The following is a 23,632-nucleotide window of genomic DNA, read 5'->3' as shown; positions in this document are numbered from 1 at the left end:
TACCATGTCCACTCAGACCTCTCTGAATTTTTCAAACTCTGCATGCATGCCAAGTATGCAACTAGTAATTCCTTACGAACAAACAGAATCATTATTGTCGTCGTTTTAATTTATTTGCAAGCTGTCAAGAGATGAGAGGTTGGTCAGTCTCAGGGTCCAGCAGGAACCAGTCTGAAAGCACAGGACTCAGCCAGTAGATGTCCCTGTTAGACTCACAATAGTGGAGTATTCATGCCCCCTTGGGAAGGTGCCAGTTCTCTCAGGATGAGTGTAGCCTGCTTGCAAATGTGTATTTCTGTCCAAAATTTTTCAAAGTCTAAAAGGAAATCTGGCACCAGTTGTACTTATGTTCCAGTTTAGACTGTCAACTTCACAACATAGTGTATGTTTAGATCAACCAATGAGGGAGAAGGGCTCACTCGTTGTCCTGATGAAGAGGTTACTCTCCCCCATCCCAGCCCCCAGCATAAAACACAGCCCATGTGCAACCTTCCTTCTCCAGGGGAACTGAAACGAACACTCATCTCACTGTCTGCTCGAAGCCATCTGCTTTGCTGTTTGGGCTTTCACCAGCACAAACTTGGGGTCCTTGGAAATAATTGAAATGCTTTCTTCTATCCTTCCTTCCTTCCTTCCTTCCTTCCTTCCTTCCTTCCTTCCTTCCTTCCTTCCTTCCTTCCTTCCCTTTCATTTTTGGTCTCTTATGCAACATATTCAAGTAAGTCATCAAACATATGAAACTGCTGAAGATGAAAACTGTCACCAAAGCAAGAAGGAAGGTGTATAGATGTATTCTCCAAGGAAAGAGTGCTCACTACCAACTCATTTTTTAAAATTTATTTTTAGAGAGAGCGGGAGGGGGAAGGAGAGAGAGAGAGAAACATTGATATGAGAGTGAAACACCCATCGACTGCCTCCTACTTGTGCCCTACCAGGGATCGAGTTGGCAGCCAGGACATGTGCCCTGACTGGGAATTGAACTGGCAACCTTTTGGTATACTGGACAATGCCCAACCTGCCAGTTCCCAACTCATTTTTATTTGATGTACTTCAGTGGCTTTGCAACCTAGAGAAGCAGTTTCTTCAAGTATCTACCAGCACATCGGTGAAAGATATGAAGACTTTATTTAAAGGTTGAATAACTGAGTCTCAATTACTATGATGCTTCTAGTCTCAGGAAACCCTGTCCAGTGGAAAGAAAATTGGACTCCGCGTTAGGAGACCCATATTCTACTCCAAATTTCTCTTTCATTTTCTGTGTGATGTCTAATAACTTAACTTTTCTGATCCTGCTTAATTCTCTGGGGCACCAGGATAATAACAAGAACAAAGGAAGACAAAGTTTTCAGAAGCTGAAATTTTTTACTTCTCAGGATTGTCCCAAGGCATAAGTAAGATAATGTGTATAATCCTCCTGAATTCTACTCAATTACTGCTTATTTCTTTTCTCCTCCTTCTTTTTTCATTGATCTGATCAATAGGAAGGTGAAGAGTACTTTTAAAAATTGATGAGAGGATTAAGCCTCTTAAATGAAGCTTGGGTATCAGAGGTATTATTTACTATGCTCCATAGCATCCTCTCTATTCCTTTGAACACACAACATGTGTTCAACACCAGAAGAGCAATGCAGATTATGTGTCAGACTACTCATAGACTTTGATTTGAAAGCTGTGGATTAAACTATGTTTTCTTAGCAGTCAGGCCATGATAGAAGAAGTCATTTGTATAACAAATATAAAATACCAAACCCAAAGTATGGGTAACTTCTTTAAGACCCATGCCTTTGTCACTTGCTCATTTGTGTGTTTATTGAGAACCTCCTTATATCTGGGGCTCTGATGGTGGGAAGATGACTCTCAGATCATGGCTTTTCCTGCTACAGAGATCTCTCTACAGCTTGGGAAGAACATCTCCAGGTGAATATCTCCAACTCTAACTGATGTATGCTAGATAGAATGAAAGAACCAAAAGAACCCAAATAAGGAAATTCTGCGTGCTCAGAATAGTGACAAGAGTGTGGGTCAGAAAAAGTCCCTAAAAGTAACTATTTAAGAGGTGGGACTCAATTGATAATTGACTACAGAGGTCCCTAACTTTCAATCCAGCATCTCTATTCTCTCGAAGGCCAAACCAGACTTCTCAGTCCATCCAATAGAGCCCGGAGGATGGGAGGGCCAGGCACACTTCTGCCCCTGTCTGTTCACTGCCTCAGTCTCCTCTCTCCTCTTCTCAGAACACCACATTGCATAGTGACATCTAGATGTAGTAAGAGAAACTGACTTACCCACCAAGGACTATACATTGAGAGATAATTTTAAAATATTACAAAAGCATGCAAATTTAATGGAGGGTTCTTATGTGTGTGATTTCAAAGCACTTTGAAAAATTACTCTTTTAGCACTACAGAGGGACCCAGCTCACGTTTGCATCTTGTTCATATTTCAGATAATCAACCTGTAGACAAGATATGAAGTCATTGTTTTAGGCTTTAGACCCTAGGGCCTAGAACAATAGATAGGAATAGGATCCTGTTATATAGAAACATATCTTTCTCTTCAACAATGATAGGAATGCCATATAAAATGTATACCTCCCACAATTAGGATAGCACTAAACATTTGAATCCATTTCATGCTAAAGATTTTTCCCAATATGCAATTTGTAATGCTTACAAACCAGGACAGATGAAAATACAGCCCAAAATTGTAACTATAACTACACCTCTCAGTAATAACTTTTTAAAAGAGAAATATCTAGAAAAGAGAAACGTTGAGACAGGTAGAGCTCTGAAACATGTATACTTTAAGTCTGTAATCACATTGATCAGTGGTGTTTGTGAAGTGAAGGCTTTCCCCAGAAAGTAATGGAGGCTGGTCTTGTCCGACAGTTGATTTCTGAAGAGCCTGGAATAAATATTAATTTCCATGACTTTATTGGTATGACAGGGCAGATGTGTTGGGGAAACTCAATATAACTGAACACCTGCTAAAAAATAGGTTTCATGGCATCTTTCCTTTTGCTATCCTCTCTGTCCAAATCTGACTGTGTAACAGACTGCTAAGGCCAAGGTTAACACTTTCTCCCATACCTCCTTACCCTATTCTCTAATTTTCTCCCATAAGTGGTGTTTGGGAAATGTAAGCGATTAAAACAACAACAATAACAACAAAGCAAAAACGCTACTTTTAAATGTCTCCAGTCCTTGGATTTTAGCCAAATATATTTCTATATTGTGGTCAGTGAGCCTGAAATGGATAAATCTGCAGAGTTTGTAAATGGCCTTTTAGAAAAACAGTCTAGGATATTTGTGAAATGTTCCTTGTCTGGAACAGCAAGTACAAATATTTCTACATTTACGACCATTGCCCATTTGAGAACCTTTAACTGTCATGCCAGGAATGGGACTTGTGATGGTGCAGAACAAAAAAACAAACTGTTCAGAAATACATACCATTCATGTAAAGGGTGTCCGTAAGTGTATGGAAACATATGCAAATACATACAATGCCATCAATAACATCTCCAGTTTGAGAAAATATATATATATTTTATATATATATAAAATAATGTTAACATATCTTTGCTAATATCAGCAATCTAATAATATTAATACAAGCATGCCTCACAGATACTGTGGCTTTGGTTCTAACCACTGTAATAAAGTGAAATGTAATCATTTTGCTGGTGGAGGGTCTTGCCTTCAATTTGTGAAAAATGCAAAACCTGTGAAGTGTAATAAAGCGAAACACAATAAAATAAGGTAATGTCTTTTTTCACCTATGTTTTTAGACTTTATGGACACCCTGCACAACATTATCACAAATTTATTTTTTAATGTGTGTATATTAGTATATGTGTGCATATTTAAAACACAAGAAAAATATACATTAAAATTTTAACAATTTTTCTCTTTGAGGTAAGGTTATGTACCATTTTTATTCTTTTTCATTTCTCTGATATTTCCACTATTTCTAATACTAACATGTGTTAGTTTTGCATTTGGAAAAAAATATATAAATAAAAAACCAACAGGATAGACTATGTGTCAACATGTCCACTATGCAATATAAGGACTGGTAGATAAATTCTACCAAACACACGTTCAGCTCCCTGGAATAATGGTTGTGAGGCACATACTTTGAAGATAAATTACATGTTTCAAGAATCTAGGAAGGAAAAAAGTAAAGGAAAAAGAAGAGTAACAAGAAGTACCAGAGGGTCTGTCTCCTAATCCTATATAATAAAAGGGTAATATGCAAATTGCCCCAAACGGCAGAACGACAAGGAACGACTAGTCGCTATGACATGCACTCAATGCAGGAGCTGCCCCCTGGTGGTCAGTGCACTTCCACAGGGGGAGCACCGCTCAGCTAGAAGCTGGCTCATGCCTGGCCAGCGCAGTGGCGGTGACAGGAGCCTCTCCTGCCTCTGCAGCAGCGCTAAGGATGTCCAACTAACAGCTTAGGCTCCTGGGCTGCCAGAGGGATGTCTGACTGCCAGCTTAAGCCCAATCCCCTGGGGAGCGGGCCTAAGCTGTCAGTCAGACATCCCCCGAGGGGTCCTAGACTGCAAGAGGACACGGGCCTGGCTGAGGGACACCTTCCCTCTGCCCCCAGTGCACAAATTTTCATGCACCAGGCCTCTAGTATATTCTATAATAATCCCATGTAATCATTTCATCCCTCAGACAAAGATCCTAGGGAAAGGGCAGTACGTGATAGAGTCCTTCCCTCATCTTTGATTTCTTTCATTTGTTTTTCTCCCCATATCACCAAAAAGCATTCTGAAAACACAACTAACATTTCATAATGTTTGTGAACTCACAAATCATGCAAAATATGCTCTTCAAAGGCTAGCAGGAGAAAGTAGCAGTGCTTTTCCCATAAGGAAGAGCACGTGTTCCCATACACCTGGAAGACAGAACATCATTTGCTTTTCTCTTATGGAATACTAGAGGCCCGGTGCACGAATTCGTGCAAGGGTGGGGTCCAGCTGGCCTGCCAAGATTGGGGCCAATAGGGAGTGGGGCCAGCCAGGGAGAGGGGCAGCGGGAGGTTGGCCAGCCGGCCTCGCCCCCTGGTCAAACTCCCGGTCGAACTCCCAGTCAAGGGGACAATTTGCATATTAGCCTTTTAGTATATAGGATTTCTGATGCATAGGTGTCCAAACACATTTGAGGCATATGTACCTGTGCTAGGTATTTTTAAGTATGGAAGTGGTTTTCATTCATGTGGTAACAGAAACAAATTATCAGTTAGATTTATGAGGATTAGCAGAAAAGAATATCCCAGTGCTAGTTGACAACCAATTCTGAGAGAGCTTTTGTGTAACCCAAGTGTGTGAGTACGGAATTATTACTACAGCCTACTACAGCACAGGATTCTGAGTTCCCTGTGATAACATAGATTGAATTATGCAAACGAATAACTTTGGAAAAAGCTTTATTATGAATATGAATGTGTCCAGTCATTTTTAACTGAGACCTCTTACAGATTGTTTTCTCTGCCACGGTTCCTTTGACCTTATAAAACTTCTCATATGTTTAACCTGCATATGAAACTCACGAGATGAAAGCCCAATACTGCCAAGGTAGCAAGTGCTTTCCCCATAAAGAAAAGCATATGTTCCCATACACCTTGAAGACAGAACATCATTTTGCTTTTCTCTTATGGAATATTTCTAATGCATAGGTGTCCAAACACATTTGAAGCACTTTTTTTTTTCAGAGAGGAAGGGAGAAGGAGAGAGAGATAGAAGCATCAATGATGAGAATCATCATTCAGCTGCTTCCTGTGTGCCCCACACTGGGGATCAAGCCCGCAACTCGGTCGTGTGCCCTGACTGGGAATCGAACTGTGACCTTCTGGTTTATAGGTTGACACTCAACCACTGAGCTATGCTGGCCAGGCTTGAGGCATTTGAAAGCTGTTTGAGGACAAAAAAGAAAATATGTAGGGAATTGAATGATTCTGTTTTTTTGTAAAGGGCTGGCCATTCCATCTTAGACTGCTGACTTTATTACGTCTCAAAGGCATGCGTGTTTCTTGCTGTTGTAAGGAACGTGTTTTAATTCTGTAGACACTGGCACTAGCAGATGCAGATCTAACCTCAAGCAAAAAATAATTATGTCTTTGTAGAAAACACCCCATCTGAATTATAAGAGTTCCACAGAGCACTTTGGTTGGAATGACACTGTCACCAGCTATCTCAGTACCTTTTTAATAAAAATTCTCCCACCTTGATCAATCCATGCTCTACAATTTAGAGCTGAGATTAATTCTCCAAGACACATTATGGTTCAGTATTAACACTTGAAATCATCTTATAACTGCTTGCTTTCATATTTGGCATGACTATTGTACCACCTCAGAAATGTCTTCTATTGACCTTTAGATTAAAGATATGTTGGATTATCATGATTGACACTTTTAAAATGACTCATTCTTGCCAAACACAGCATAACAACTTTTTAACATTTTCTTCTCTTTACAACTGCCTCTACTTTCATTATATGAAACATGGCTGTATTCTACACCACCTCTCATTGCATAACATGCTTTTTTTTTTTTTTCATAGTTCAAGAAGATTTACATTTGGAGCTAAATGTTTCAGTGATTGCTCTGTTGGGTTTCATTATACCAGTGTAGTTAATCAAAGCAAGTCTGGCCTTGCTACCATGATTCATTGTATGGTTTTTGAACTTAATCATTTACACAGAATGAATATACACATTATCGCCAGGGCTAAATTTCTTTAACAGCCTGCATGACGTGGTACTGTAAATGCCTTTGTCAACTGCTTACTCCTGGGAACTGCAGAGTTGCTAGGGTTTTTGTTAAGACATTTCATTGATGGGCTTTCGATTAGAAAAAGGCAAATAGGAAGCCCCTAGGTGGAGCCGCAGAGAGCAGAGGAAATGCTGGTGGATCACTTATCTCCAAGTTGGGCTAACTGGGAATCCTTTCATTTGTACATAATGTTTCCTTTCATGTGTGTGTGGTCTTCACAGTCATAATTAACAAGTAACCTTTCTTCACTCTCATTCCTAATCCCATCATAAATTATTGGCTGCCGCCGTCTGGGTAGGGTTTGGCAGATCTGGGATTTTAAGTACAGCCTGAGGGAATTACAGGGTTGTTGTTTTTAAAGTGAAGAAGCTAATTGTGTAAGTATTAACATATGGGAACTAGGTCTAACACCAGTAGTTTCTGTGTCTAACAAGTCAAGCCCAGCGATGCTTCCATGAACACCCTATTCCTCAACAAAGAAAGCAGATTCACACTTAACCAGGAATGGTGGAGAGTGGAAGCCTGCTCCAGGCTCGTGGTAGTCGGCTCCCAATTTTTCAGGAATTTTATACACTGGTTGTTAGGCATAGATATTATTAAAAATCAAAGTATATAAATGTTTCATTACATTAAATTTTTAAACAGTAAATACTCATAGCTCATAACTTTCTAAATAGTTTACTACATTTCACTGCAAAACTAAATATTTTGCTATTAATTCTTGAATAGTGATTTGGCTGTGGGATTCCATTGCAGGTGTTTTCTGACTTCCTTGTACTATTGTCTATGCTCTTGAGGTTATTTGTGTCCAGTGTATGTGTATTGTGGAAAATACTAAATACAGTAGTGCCCCCTTACCGGGGTTTTACTTACCAAGGTTTCATTCTAGATTGCGTGCCATTCGGAGTATTGTGATGAAATCCCGTGCAGTCCTGCTCCATCCCGCCCAGGACATGAATCATCCCTTTTCTTCAGTGTATCCACACTGTATACACTACCCACCCTTCAGTCACTTAGTAGCCGTCTTGTTTATCAGATCAGTTATCAGAGAAAGAGACAGACAGACCACATTCACATAACTTTCATTACAGTATATTGTTATAATTGTTCTACAGTGGGGCCTTGACTTACGAATTTAATTCGTTCCGTGACGGAGCTTGTAACTCAAATTACTCGTATGTCAAATCAAAAAGTGAACGAGTGAGACACGTGATGCTGGGCTGATGTTGTGGCGTTCACTGTGACGTTCGCTGCGCCAACTAGCAGTGGGGTATCTGAAGCTAGCTCGTAACCCGAATTTTAGCTTGCAACTCAAAGCAAAAAATCAGCCGAGAGACAGCTCATATCTCGAAAAACTCATTAGTCGCGACACTCTTAAGTCAAGGCCCCACTGTATTTTATTGTTATTGTTGTTGTTGATCTTTTATGGTACTTAATTTATAAATTAAACTTTATCATTGGATGTATATACAGGAAAAACATGATACACGTAGGGTTCAGTGCCCCCAGGGTTGCAGGGGCCCTCTGGGGGACAATGGTGTCTTCCCAGCTCCACATTCAATGACATCATGGCCTGAAGTCAGCCATAATGAGAGTATTTACTTCACAGAAATTGCAAATACTGCAAACCAGGACTTGATTTATGTTTTGGGCTCCTCCTTGTATATGAAGGAACTACTATTTTATTTTACCTACCAGAAAACTAAGTCTTAGAAAAGTTTAGCATGTGATTTGTCTGTAGAATTCCACTGTAGGTGTTTTCTGATTTCCAAATCCATTCTCCTAAGTTCTGTGTTCTATAGCTTTCTTTCAGTGGGCCTTTTACCTGCCCCTGATCCTATAATCTCATAAAGACTGCTGGTGCATGGCTGGTATATTCATTGTGTTTCTTGAGTAAGGTACAACTTAAGAACATTTAAGTTAAGTCGCCTTTTTTTCCCCTGAGAGCCAGTTGTTATGCATTTACCAACACATCACCATCCAGAATTGGAGATTCAATTTAAACAAATCTATTCCCAGAAATAACCGAACTCAGCTGTAACAATCCCATCATTTGACTTTAATATCTTCCTTGCATATCTTCCTCACCATCTCCTAACCCCAGAAAACACTGAGACGTACTCCTAGAAGTAACTATTTACTTTCTGTTTATGAAAAAAGTCCCAATTACTAGAATTTACAAACTGTCAAACCTCTTACTGCTTTCATTCACCATTCTTCAGGACTCACCATCACTACCACCAACTGTGTTTTCCATCATTAGCCAAAATGCTCCCATTTGATTCAATGTGCAAGCAACATAAAGCCAACCGAATTAAAAATGAGAAAAGGAGGCAGTTACACAGACATGAAGAGAGGCACAAGCCCAAGCCTCAGGCTTCATGGGCTTTGAGAGAATTCAGTATTGGACTACCTGAGTCTGTCCTCTCTCTATGCTATTCTGATTTGCTCCCCAAGGGGAACACAACCTCTCAATTGGGAACTAACTCAGGGTAACTGAGTTCTATTCAATGCTACCTTGCTGATGTAGAAGGAATCGAGTGAAGTGGTAGCTGAGAGACCATCTATAAGTCTGGTGAAATTATAAGGGGCTCACCCACTTCTGATTCTCCTTTTCTTAGCATTATTTGTGAGTACACTCACAAAAGAAGTACTAAGTCATTCTGCGTGTGTATGTATGTTCAAACATCTTACCAGCTGTGTCTGCTATTTAAATTTTGTGTGTGAATGAGAATGGAATGTGCACGTGCTCTGTGGGTGCAGCTCCACTGATGGTATATTTTATCCCACCCACACCCTCCAAAGCTCTTTAAATGGTGACCCCAAAACCTGACTTCCTGACACATTTCAGTCTTTCTGTTCGTTATTGGTACCGTATGCAGCAATAATTACCTTGAGCTTTACCGCTGATACTGGAAGTCATGGCTTTCCCACAACTTTACTATGGCATAAAGAGTAGTTCTTCAAAATTATTAGTCACGGCAAATACTTTCCTCATGCTTACCGTCATCAACATCTTGGCCTGTTTGGTAACTTGTGATAGAAAGAAGCTGACAAGTTTCTTCCTCACTCCTGACTCAGAGGCCCACAGATAGCCCATAAATGAAATTGCTTGGTGTGTTGCAATTAGATACAAATCACACCCTAACTTTCCAAAAAGCTTTGTTATCAAGTAGAAAAGAAAGGAAAAATGATGGCAAACCTCTTGAGTTGAAAAAAGCATCTATACGAAAGTGATATCAAAGAAAAAAGGTAAAAGAACTCATTTAGTTCAAGTAAAACCTAAAAATTAAAGAACCAAAGACTGCTTACCACAAAATTGTTGTCAATTGTTGGGATTCTTTTTATTCTCTCATTACAAATGCATGGTAGCAGTTGTTTTCCCTATACATATATACATTTTCCTCCTCAGCTGGACTAGGGATAAATTATTTTTCAAAGAGTAGCTGCTTAAAAACACAAGTCCACTGGCTGACTCAAAGCTGTGGGATTCTACAAATTTATCCATTAAACAGATGCTTCCACCTATAAGTTACTCCTGGTAACACCACAATGCAAAGTTAGACCTCACATAGGCTTGGTAATGATACTCTCACCTAGTGTTTAAATCCAATATGTCAACATTCCAATCAGGTAACAGGATGCTGGGAATATAGGTGTTGGGGGACCCGAAATTTTGACCTTCCAAGCTATGCTATTCCGTGCTGTTTTATTAAGGGAAACTTCTAGCTAATTTACCTTAGAATTGAACTGGAAGAAAAATAAGCAGTGAATACATGCAGTAAAACTTTAAAAAATTAGCAATGTGCTTTGGTGTGACTCAACTTGGTCGAAGGAGCAATTTCTGTTCTGGAGTTTGGCTTTAGAGTGCTAGCATGTTCTGTGACTTTGGCCAAGTCTCTTTAACTCACCCACTGTCATACCTTTTGTGAAAAGGGGAAAATAATACTGTCTTAGTCTATTTGTGCTACCATAAGAAAATACCATATGTAATTTATGTGTTAATGTAAAATACCAAAGTGACATAAACAACGGAGACTTATTTCTTATGGTTCTGGAAGCTGGAAGTTCAAGATTAGATGCTAGGAGGACCTGCTTCCTGATTCATAGTGGCCATCTTTTTGCTATGTCCTCACAGGGTGCAAGAATCAGGGGTTTCTGGGGTCTCTTTTCTAAGGGCACTAATCCCATTCATGAAGGCTCCACCCTCACAACCTAATCACTTCCTAAAGACCTCACTTCCCAACACCATCACATTGGGGATTAGGTTTCAACAAACAAATTTGGAGGAAAAGGGTTGGCTTTGGGGGGGAGTGGGGCGGGCTGGGAGAGGCAGAAACATTCAGTCTATAGCAAATGCATCACTGGAAAGTTTTCCTAGGATTTCAGAAGATGAGAATTCTGGCCTTGATAGCTGCAAGTGCTGGAGGGCTTGGTCTAGGAGCTGCTATGCATTTCTGGCACAATGGTAGGGAGATAAAGAGTCAGACCGCAGGAGAAAGGCACAGCTGCAGCGAGACGCTTTCTCAGCTCATAGCAGGGTTCTGGCCTCCTGAGTCTCTGACACTCAGATTCACTGAATGCAGAGAGGAGGAGGACTATATGTATGTATATATTGATCTGCATGCTGTGGTTTCAAATGTGATTCATTATGTACTATTTCCTCTACCCTAATCCATCTGCTAGGGTTTTCTTCTGCTGTGCAGAAGGAATTTGAAAAAGAAATGCGACTTTAACTGAGAAGAGAGTAACAGCATGACATAGTTAGAACCACCTGCACTAAGAAAGATTCAAGATGGTATTTGTCAAATATTGGAAGATGTGTGTCTGCTAGCTGAGGGATAACGGGATGTTTTCAGAGACTGTTTTAAAGTTCTGTGGCCAAGAGGAGAAAAAAAAAAAAGCTGCATTTGCTTCTCATAATAGTGGTTATCATTTCTCTTGTGAAATGTTTATCTACTGGTGATCTCACTATGGCTTCCTTTGGATTGTCTTCTTGTTTTATTTTCTCTCACTAGCAAAAGCAAACATCTTGCTTCCTGTCTCTTTCTATTATAAGTACCAAGCATGTGCAAAGTTAAAACAAAGGGTGCACATTTCCAAGGAACTAGATAAGTATAGTCAAGTGGATCCTGATGGGAATGCCATAGTGTGGGCATTTGGTAACCAAGGCTTGTTGATTCTGTAAGAAGTGGAGGAGAGATGGATAAAGGAAAGGGGCTGGGAGAAAAGAAAGAATAAAATAGTCCTTAGGTAGGTGAGTGAATACCAGCTCAACTTAGAGCTGGTCGACTGTGCTCTGTGTGCACATCATACTAAATGTCACGTGTTGAAATCTGCTGATCTTCAATCAGGGATAAGCAAAATTATATATCATACCGATATGGGCATTTAAGTTTTAGTCTACTGATGTGTTTATTATCCACACATATGGAAAGATGTTAACTTCACAAGATTGTATTTTTGAGCTTGACTAGGGTATTTATTATACCTGTATATTTTCCTTTATTCTTGAGTCTAAAAGAAAATTTTTATCATAATATTAATATAACCATGTTGCAAAAAATTTATAAAGGAGTGAAAATGAAAACCAGAAAATATCCAAAACGTACCCCATGACCATCTTAAGAATGTTGATGTATGGCCTTTTGCCTTTTTCATTCTTTTCTGTTTACCTTGCATTTTTACATTATGTTATAATCATTCACATATATGTCATATATTTATATATATATAACTTTTACATACACATATACAAATTTTCTTTCCTGTCTTTTCTCCATAAAATTATATTTTCATCATTCTCATGTTAGCATTTGCTTTATAAATAAAATTTAATGACTGCATATTTTTTCTTAGTGGATTATAATTTATTAAATCTAGCATTAAGTCCATAGAAATATATATTATTTCAATAACTGGGGGTCCAAAAATAAACAGATTGGAATACACCTAGTTGTGAAATTTAAAGATGTTCTTTTGTAACATCCTCCTATGCTGTTTTCACTCCCAGAGAGGACCTCACCATGCTCATTTCTCAAACTTAATTAAACATGGAACCAGTTCACTATGGGGCATTGTACAACACTGGTGTTCCTCAGGGCACACTTTAGAATACAATGGTTAACCATTTCCTATTGTTGGATAGCTAGGTTGTAAGAAATTTTTCACTAAAGTAAATAAGACTTTAACATCATGTGCAAATAGATTTTTCTACATTTAGAATTATTTTCTGAGCCTAATTTCCAGCAGAAGTTAAAACAAAATAAAACAAGTGGAAAATTTTGTATATTTTTGCTACATATAGCCAAATTTGCTTTCCAATTGCTTCACCAGTGTGTTAAATATCCTTTTGGCAAATATAACATCATTGCAGAGTCATTTATGACACGATGGACAATCACTGCTGCTCTTGGATTTGAGTATGACTGAAAAAAATCAACAAGTATACAATCAGCAATATATTTCTACACCGCTTTAGGTGAACATACAGTCAGTATCCTGATGTATGTGCCCTGGGAGACTTCTCGATTTCATGAGCTGCAAAGTAAGCTACCTGCTACTGATATCATACACTCAGAATGAAGGCTATGATTATTTTCTGCTGTTCATAATGAGACTGAAGATGATGGTGTATTGTTGAGATACCAAGAAGATTTCTGACACATGGTGTTGATTGGTAAATATTTGCTGAGTGAAAGAATGATTAAATATATGAATGCATACCAACAAAATGTTTCTTTTTAAACCAGCCATCTTGGAGTAGCCCTTATTTCACTCATTATCCCCTCACCCTGGGCTTCACCATTGAGCACTTAACCAATGCTCAAACCATGGATGCCGTAGGACTTAGATATGGCTGACAGGAGTGGTCGAGGTACTCAAAATGCTCATCAAAGGGGTGATATAAACAGCAGAACTTGGAAGCTCTTCAGCAAATTTTAGACCTCTCTGAGTTTATTTCTTCATATACAAAATAAAATTAATAACTCCCTTTCCTGGGTATCAGGAAGCTCAGATAAATACAAAGGCATTTTGAAAAGTTAATACCGCATTGAAAATATGAGGTATAATTATTATTTTTACCAACTCTGTATTACCCATTCCAAATAGTGAGTAAGTCTGTAAAATGGAGCTTGTAGATTAAAGAGGAAAGTTAATGGAAGCCCTAGGCGTTCATTTTCCTTCAGGTGGCAAGCCCAAAGACAACACCAATGTTTTCCCTAAAAAGAACAAAAGTCTTTCCTCTCGCTGGGGTTTCCAAATTCTTCAGAAATTGCCAGGAGTAGCAAACCTCAGAGTAATTTTCTGACTTAAAACAGTACATTGTTGGCAAACTGGAATTATATGGTATCTTTTTCCTGATATCACTTTTTATTGGGTTTTAGTCAGATCTGATCTTGTGAAATGCTTTGAAACTTGATTAAAAGGCAGTATGAATAAAGGTGAAGGAGAAATAACAGCAGTGTTGCAGACCTAAATAATAAATTAACACAAATACAGTGGTAATTATATGTAATTAGAGTAGACACTTGACATTCGTGAGGGATACTGACTGAGATCTTTGGAATCCCCAAATTTGTGAATTCAGAAATATTAGTACAGACATTCCTGTTGAGAGTCATACATTTCTTGGACATATCTTTATAGCAAATTAAACATTATTTAAAACTTTGAAGTTTAGATCTTACCCAGTAATTTTGACAGTGACTGGAACATTTTTCTGAACAGTTTCATGAATCTAATTTCCTGATTTCCATATAGAGTTTATGATGGTCTTATTTATTTTATTTTCTTAAGTCACTGCCAAATAGATATTGCACTTAATTATTTTCCTAAAATTCTTAGTTGTTGTTCAATAATCCATTATTTCTTCCTCCCTCCCTCTTCTTCCTTCCTTCCTTCCTCTTTTTTTCTTTCTTTCTCCCTTTCTTCCTTTCTCCCTTTCTTCCTTTCTCCCTTTCTTCCTTTCTCTCTTTCTCTTTCTCTTTCTTTCTTTCTTTCTTTCTTTCTTTCTTTCTTTCTTTCTTTCTCTTTCTTTCTTTCTTTCTTTCTTTCTTTCTTTCTTTCTTTCTTTCTTTCTTCCATGCTCCTAAAACATCTTACAATGTACAATGTACAGCAATTTTCAAATGGTGTGCTGCAAGAATTTTTAAGACATACAATACCTGACTATTTAGTCAGGACACTGACCTCTTTTCCCTTAGATTGTCAAATAAAAAAATATAGCAGCCAACATGACAGTGTTGTGAATGAATCAAAATTATAACCACTTTTTTGTGTTAGATAGGCATAACATATAACATATTTTTTGGTGTGCTGCAGAATTTTAGTAGTTTATGTGTGGCATGAGATGAAAAAAAAGTTGAAAATTGCTGCCTTACAACAAAGAATTACCTGGCCCAACGGTCAATCATGTCAAGTATGAGTAAACCTGATCTAGAGTGAATTAGAGTAATGTTAAACTTAGGAGTGGTTAAGGATTCTTAAATTAGTCCCTTGCCCTTCCTTTTTCTTTTTGTGATTTCCCTGCTTACAGAGAACACGCATTGCCATCGGCTTGCACTATTTCATGGGATAAGTTTAGTGGGGCTTCTACCACCCACAGGGCAGACCTGCAGTTTGGGGGTATTCATTCAATTCAGGGGACTGATAGCAAACCCACATATCTGCATCCCCTAAACCTTATTAGTTTATAAAAGGGGACATTTTAATCTCCTTTTGCTTTGAATCCTGCGTGTCTTTCTCTGTTTATTCTAAACTTGGGAAGGAAAGGTTACTATTTGGGGGCTCCCTCAAGCTCCAACATTATATATAATGAAGAAAGCATGAGACGTGGATCCTTAGTGGCCACCTGGGTTTACTGACTAGCTACTCCTCTTCCATCCTCATACCAGCTCTACTAACAAACAATTGAAATGGTGATGGGTACAGCAATGGGTGCTAAAGGCCTGGCAATTGGAAAAATTAAGGTCTTGTAAAGGTAGGAAAATTAAAGATGGAAGAATGACTATAAATGGAAACAACATATATTGACATGGTACCCATTTGGAATATGCCCACAAAATATATCTGTCCCCAACTTGGACACTAGAGTGGACATGAGTTATTTTTGTCTATCCAGAAAACATCCTTTCAAAACAGGACCTACATTTTCCTTGGGAAACCACATTTCTTACTCTCTTGGTCCATGTGAGCCAATACCCAATATCTGGCTCCAGGGGTAGGCATGAAACGCAGACCTGGCCCAGGACAGCCTTGATTTCCCTGGGACTCAGTATATGGAGCAGCAATGGGCACATGCCCCAATCAGAGACAAATGAATGCCAGGATTTTGCTGAAACAAACAGAAGAGAGACACTTTATTTCTGTGGACTTGGTGCTATGAGCATGTTAGCCTGAGCTTCCATAAACAGGATGCATGAAATAGAAACCAACATACAAAATAAAATAAACTGAGAGATGGAAAGCATCCAGGACCTCATGGAATCATTTGATCACTGAGAACTAGTCATGTCTAAATCTTGGATTCCTCAGTTACATTAGCTACTAAATTCTACCACATCACCCTTTAAGAAAAACAAAAAAACTTTATGATAGAAAGAGTCTTTAGTAAGACTTTACCAAATTATATAACAACACAACTAATATTAATAGCACCTATCATATTATGTGATCAATGCTTTATTGCTTTTCACATACTATATAAAGTGCTCTCTGTATTATCTCATTTAATACTCCCACCAACCCTGTAATGTAGCTTTTATTTTTCTGCTTCATAGAGGGAGAATCAGAGAGAGAGGTTAGTAAGCTAACAGCAAGTGGCAGTATTGAGAATCAGATCAGACTCCAGACGCTGTGGCTCAAACCACCAGTTCTCTCTTACTTGTCAAGAGTACTTGCTAATGGGTACCCTTAACCAAGACTCAAAGCAGTCAAGGGTGGGAATCAGTGATAGTCCCTCCTATTCATTTTTCCCAGGAAATCCATTCACAGATTGACTCCTTTATGACATCTACAGAGGACAATTTTAAAATAAAAGATTTACAGGTAAAAAGAAAAGATATATAGTAGGAGATGTGATGCCCCTGGGAAGACACAGTATCGGTCTGTAACCTTGGTTAACCTCTTACCTTTCTCAGTCTCAGTTTTTCTATGTAAATAGGAGACCATTATAGTTTCTCATGACAATGGTGACCAGTGACTGAGGGCCTACTATGTGGTAGGCATTCTACTTGCCTTTTATACTCATTGGCTCTAAGCAATCTCCCAGGCCTTTTAAGGTATAACCCTTTTTAGGTATAACCCTTCCATGATGATAGGCTCTCTATACATTAAGATGTTTTTGAAAGGGACAAATGAGAACACAAAAATGCAACTGCTTCAAAGAGTTGGATTAGAAATTCCAAATCATACAGTTCCCCCAAATTTCCTTTTGACTTTTTCTTCTTCACAGGGCAGCATTGTCTGTCCTTGGCAAGTGTACACACTGCAGCCATTATCCCTGTCCCGGGGCAGCCACCAGTGGATTTGGTGTGACTAAGAAATAAAGTGCTGAGAGCTGAGCTCTTGGTGGCCTGCTTAACCTTTGGCTGAGTCCCATTGCCCTGCCAACACCCCAATGGACACAGAAGAAGCCAGAGCGTTTTGTTAATATGCAGCAGTTTCCTCCGAGGGCCATGAAAGGCCTCTATGACTCAGAGAAAATTAGGTTCCTTCGCAGTAAACTACCCTGTGGGGAAAAGGAAGAGAAATTCCAGAGGAGGAAAGGAATAAAAAGAAAGAATATGTTTCAACTACTCCCCTCGAGTATTCTTTTTAAAAAGGAGCACAGTAAATGACAATTGCTCATTTGGGGTAAGCGCCGCCGGCCTCAGAGTCATCTTCAAACTGGTTTCCTCGGTCTGTATTTATTTTTCTTTAAATATCCTGGGAGCGCACATCATTATCTTTCCTGGACATCTTTAGTAAACAGGGAGCGCAGGCATGTTTGCATTGTTCTGGCTTGTTGCAGTTGTTGACCTGATTGGATCACGCACCGCTTTGATCACTTAAAAAATGAAAGCAGCTTTTACTGCAAATTGCGCTGGAATGATTTGAAAACTAAACAAACCCAAAGGACATGTTCTATTTATTCTTTATTACTTACACATTTAAAAGAACACACAGACCACCCTTCTCTCACTCCCCCAAATATGAATATGTTTAGAACATCCTTCTGAACCACCTCCTCTTTGAACATTCCAGGCAAAATCCTCCGGAGGGTGCCTCTGATAATGGGCCCACAGGCTGACAATTTCAGTTTGGAAAAGCACTTTGTGTTGTTGTTGTTTTTTCACCAGACCCTCACCGCAGCCCTGTTTTATAGGCACGGGGGTTTTTGTCTTGTCCCCAGAACTTACTGGCCAAACAAACTTTGATTCAATAGCTAAAGTCTCTGAGCCTCACTGGGGTAGTAGCTCAAAGTCTATTAAAAGGATTGAATTTTTAAAGTACAGGGTAGGCATCTTTCAAGCAATGATGGATACTATTTTGGCAGGGGGAGGGGGCAGCAAAGGAGGAGTAATTGTTATTTTCAATTTATAAATGAAGAAATCAGATCCCAAAGAAAGTAAATGACCTAAGTACTCACAGCTCATGAGTGGTGGAATTTAGAAACAAAGCCTATTCTTTCACCTTAAAATTCACTTCTTCCTACAATAGAGACAAAGTAAAAAGTCTGTGTTTGCTATACATATATTTTAAGATGAATCCGTCCTTGTCACCCTTCTTAGGTTGTCAACTCAGAGCCCCTAGTATAATAGACATTCTACCCTGACCAGTGTGGCTCAGTGGTTGAGTGTCAACCTATGAACTAGAAGGTCATGGTTCCATTACCAGTCTGGCACATGCCTGGGTTTCAGGCTTGATCCCCAGTAGGGGGCATGCAGGAGACAGCCAATCAATGAATCTCTCTCATCATTGATGTTTCTATCGCTCTCTCCCTCTCTGAAATCAATAATATATTATTGCTAAAGCAATAAAAATATATATTTTAAAAGACATTCTGAAGCTGCCATTCTCTCTATCCTATTTTTTAATTAAAATGCTTCATAATTAAAAGATGTTCAGAAAATGAATTGAGAGACAGTGATTCTAAAACCACTATTTGCATAATGATGTATGTGTTGCTGTAGTTGCCTTTTCTTGTCTTTTGATCAAGACAGCCTTATCTTTTCAATACTATAGTCATGAGGTTATTAAAAGGGACCAAACACCCTACCAGCCTTGTACCTTTGATTTTCTGCCATTCTCTCCAAGTTAATGAGTAAAAGGGTCAGGGGAATTTATTTCTGTGCTTTAGGAAATCTACAAACAATATTAAAAGAGAAGTTGGTGGCAGAGTAAAAAACTTTTAATAACCTTGTGCAAACCTTCCAGACACTCATTACTCAGCTTCGGTTAGCACATATAGGTGATTGAAATATGCAATTTTAAAGTATGCTGTGGGAGCTAAGAGAGAGCCAGTGGCTGAGAGAAAAGTAGTTTGGGCAAGAAAAAGGAGGTTTCAGGGCCAGGGAGTTCAGTAAAAGAGTTAGCTCTTCTATTTTATGGTATTTTTAGCTAGAATGCCACCTAAGAGGGAATGTTGGAAGCCTGGGAAAGTCTTGCACACACACCATTTGGAAACCCACTAAGGACCACTGATTGATTAACACGGGACATGTATACTTTGGTTGAACGAGCAAACTTTATTCTCTCTCCTATCTTCCTTTTTCTCTTTTTCTTAAGGTGCTATTTTCTCCAGGCAAGCAGGTTAGCTTCCTAACTGCTTTATTAGTTTGGGTCTAAGAAATGGAAATTCCAACATATTTCCCTATTCATCTTTGAACAGGCATTTATCTTCCCAATGTTATTTCTCAAAGCCAACTGCAAGTGTGTGTGTGTATATATATATATATATATATATATATATATATATATATATATATCTTGAGATTATCAACTGGATTCTAACTTCTAGCCTTAGCTCTTTCCAGTTCTAGGAACTTGTGCTAGCCACATAATGGTTTACCATAGAGCACGTTAGTATTTTACCCATGATTGATAGATGAGAACCTGAGGCTTAGAAAAATTAAGTCACATAGCTACTGAGTAAAATATTGAACATGCTCCAAAATCCTTGATACTGGACTAGCTCCAAAATCCTTGATACTGGACTACATTCTGGCATCAATTTTTGCTCCATAAAATAGTACTAATAACCTCTGCTTTACCTTCTCAAAGAAGTTTTTGTAAGAATCAGTGAACTAATATTTGTGAATGTGTTTTGTAAACTCTAGAAATAAATGAATGTGAAATTTTTAGAGAGAAGAGAGGAAGGATAACTCCAAGGAAGGAAACCACATGGTCAAGGGCATGGGAAGAGAGACGACGTATCTGCAATACAGTCAAGATCACATTGACTTGAGTGGGGATCCATGTGGTAGAACAGGGGTCTGCAAATTTTTTTGTAAAGGGCCAGTGAGTAAATATTTTATGCATTGTGGCCCATCTGTTCTGTCTCAAATACTCAACTCTGCATGAAAGCAGCCATGGACCACATGTAAATAAATGAATGTATCTCAGTTCACATAAAATGTTAGTGATAGACATTGGCATTTGAATTTCATGTAATTTTCACATATCAAAAAATATTGTTCTTATTTTGATTTTAATTATTTTTAAGTGAAAAAAGAGCACAACATTTTTAAACCACTGGCCAACTAAAAACAGGTAGTGGGCCCACGGGGCATAGTTTGCGGATTTCCTCCAGAGCTATGAAAACTGATGAAGTGGCAGACTTTCCGACAGTGTTTAGTAGGCAACACAATGTCACTACAGTTCATTACCAAGAGGATTACAGGCTATATTAGTTTGGAGTGCTTTGGGCTACATGGAAACCAAAAAAGCTGACTAACATCAGCTTGGACTATAAGAAATCTCATGGTATACTTAACAAGTTATCCGAAGGTGGAGATTTCAGGATCTGTTCCAATCCTGTCATCAGTGACCCAAACCCATTCCATCCTTTTGCTCCTCCATTACCAGCATGTTGGCTTCCAATATTTATGTTTGAGGCTGGATAGTGCTAAGATTGCTGCTATGGCTCCAAATATCATGTCCTCTTAGTAGCATCGCCAGCATAAAAGAAGAGGAAGGTTGTTCACCAACAAACTCTCTCTCCATATCAGTAACCTTTGGTTAGGAAGCAAAGGCTTTCTGGGAAGGCATGCAGCAGACTACCCATTGGCTAAAATTGAGACACCTGGCCACATCTTTGCACTGCAGAGGAAAATGCAATTGTCATTATTGGTTCAGATCATTTGCTGTAGTCACATTGGGCTGCCATATCAGAATACCATAGACTAGGTATATGGTATAAGCAACAGAAATTCATTTCTCACAGTCCGGGAGGCTAAGAAGTCCAAGATCAAGGCGCCAGCAGACCCAGCGTCTGGTGAGATCCCTCCTCCTGGTTTGCAGAGGGCCATCTTCTTTCTGTGTCCTTACATGATGGAGAGTAGAGAATGACCATCGCTGTTGTGTTTCTCCTTCCTGAGGGCTCCATTGTCATGACTTCCCCAAGGCCCTACCTCCAAATACCATCACACCAGGGATTTAAGTTTCAGCATATCAATTTGGACACAAACATTCAGTCCATAGTAATAATTTATCATATTGGTCTGACAAAATTAGGATTTCATTAATAGAGAGGAAGTGGAATGATGACATTTGTATATGCCACTGACAGGAGCTGCCCATTAATGAATGAAGCATTGTTTTACTTGATCTAGACACGAAGATGAGGCAGGAAGAAATTTCTGCATTCCCACAAAATCCTCTATCTCTTCCATACCACGAAATATGGAAAGTACTAATAAATACTTCTATTTTCTAATTTGACCTTAAGATTGTGGAGGGCCAGGACCACACCTTATTGACTAGGGTGCTCTCAGTGTCTGGCACATGTCTGCAACTCAGTAGGCTTTGGGAATACTCGTCGAATTGAAACACTAGAACTTGCAGACAAAGTTAAAGAAAAATGTAAAAAAAAAAAAAATAATCTGAATCAGAAAGGAGGAGGGAGACATAGAAATAAGAAAGAGGAATGTTCATGCATTGAAGCTTATATGACCTTAACTATTTATTATCCCTGTGGGAGAGACCGAAGCCCTCCCACAGCTTCCTGGTCTTGGTGCCTCCTCAGGGGAATGGAGAAAATGAGATCCAGTCTTTGTGCATCACGGTGAGTTAGCCAAGAAATGTTATCAGTGTCCCACTGTGAAAGGGCCAAGGAAAATTTGAATAAATGTAAAAGAAATTTCAGTGAAATTGAGAAGACAGACTCATAGTATGGGTGCTTCACCAGTAACAATTGGAAGCTAGATTCCAACTGCAGAAAATTAGGTTTTTCATCTTCTGTTCCCTCATTTTATGAGAGATGTATTATGATGTGTTATAGTCTCTTCTAACTTGTAAATTGGTGGCCATGTACTCTGAGCAGATGGCAATACCCTAGTGAATTAGGTAAGCAAAGCTTTGTCTCTAGCAAAATAAGGAGAAAAAAGAATGATAAATGCCTTTACTTACTAATTTTTGAGATCATCAGTTGTGTAAGTTCAATGTTGTCATCAAATGAAGTGCACAACAAAGAGAATCTTTTACACCACCAGTAATATGCTTATTTGTCATGCTGCACAGTAAAAAGACTAAGACGGTAAGCAGTTCATATACATGGTTGTAATTATTATTAATCTTACATAGCAAAGCCAAAGTTTCACAATTTATCTTTTCTTTATTAGTTTACCCTTATCTATAACCATGACAATGCCTTTGCCAACATTTTATATAGTTTTATCCCCATTACACATAACGACACGTGTACTCAAACAGCACAATTCATAGCAAGAATCACGCACGCTCATTTACAGGCCAATTTCTGAGATCTGCTTCCTTCATAGCTAGAGGTTTCTGTGTGCTTCACCCTCTTAGAACCAGGGTCGAAGCCCCTTGTTCCCTCCATGCCTCATATGCTTGGTGACCTCAGACAGGGATTACAAAGTAGCTCGATCTGGGGTGCCAACTTCAACTGTTTGGGACTGTCCGGTAGAATAACTATGTTTAGAACATTTGTGAGCAATTCTCCTCTGGACCTGGGGCATAAAGAGAGCCAAGTATCTGTCTTCCCGCAGCTCAGTGGTTCTGAGAAGGTATTGTTCGATCCTCCCCATTCCTAAGGAGGACCTGTCCTCAGTGTCAAGCCCCTGAAGGACTTGAGACAGCAAGAACCAAGGACATGAGATGCCGTGGCGCAGGCCAGCGAGAGCATCCTTTCAGTCTGCCTAAGAAAGAGAGAGGATGGCCAAAGAATGAGCTGAAGACAAGCGCGGGGGTGGACTTAAGAAAGAAGTGTAAACAAGGAAAGAATAGAAAACCATTCAAGCAAGAGGAACTGCTTTCAGGCACAACATCTCATACCTGTGAAATCCATTCCCTATGCCCAGGACCTTTATGGGAACAGCTCTTAACTAAACTAGGTCTGAGGAAAAAATAGCTAGTGGCTGCACCAGTCTCTCAATGGGAGAGCAGTGCTACCCATCCACGCACACACACACGCACCCACATGTAAGCACACACACACACACAGTGCCTTAAGCCTTCTTCACCATTCGAGTTGCTCCCTCATGGATCTTCACACTTCTTATAACCATCATCCTTCTCTTGGATTCTCCTGTCACCACATAGGAATTGGTTGTGCAGCCTGGAGCTGAAAGCTGTTTCTTATCAGTATGCGGCACTGACCTGGAGGCTTATTTTCATT

Source organism: Myotis yumanensis, unplaced genomic scaffold (genome assembly GCF_028538775.1).
Source record: "Myotis yumanensis isolate MYYU_CA2020_CCGP unplaced genomic scaffold, mMyoYum1.0.hap1 SCAF_12, whole genome shotgun sequence".
In the NCBI taxonomy this organism is placed as follows: Eukaryota; Metazoa; Chordata; class Mammalia; order Chiroptera; family Vespertilionidae; genus Myotis; species Myotis yumanensis.
Note: the sequence above shows the minus strand (reverse complement) of the source record.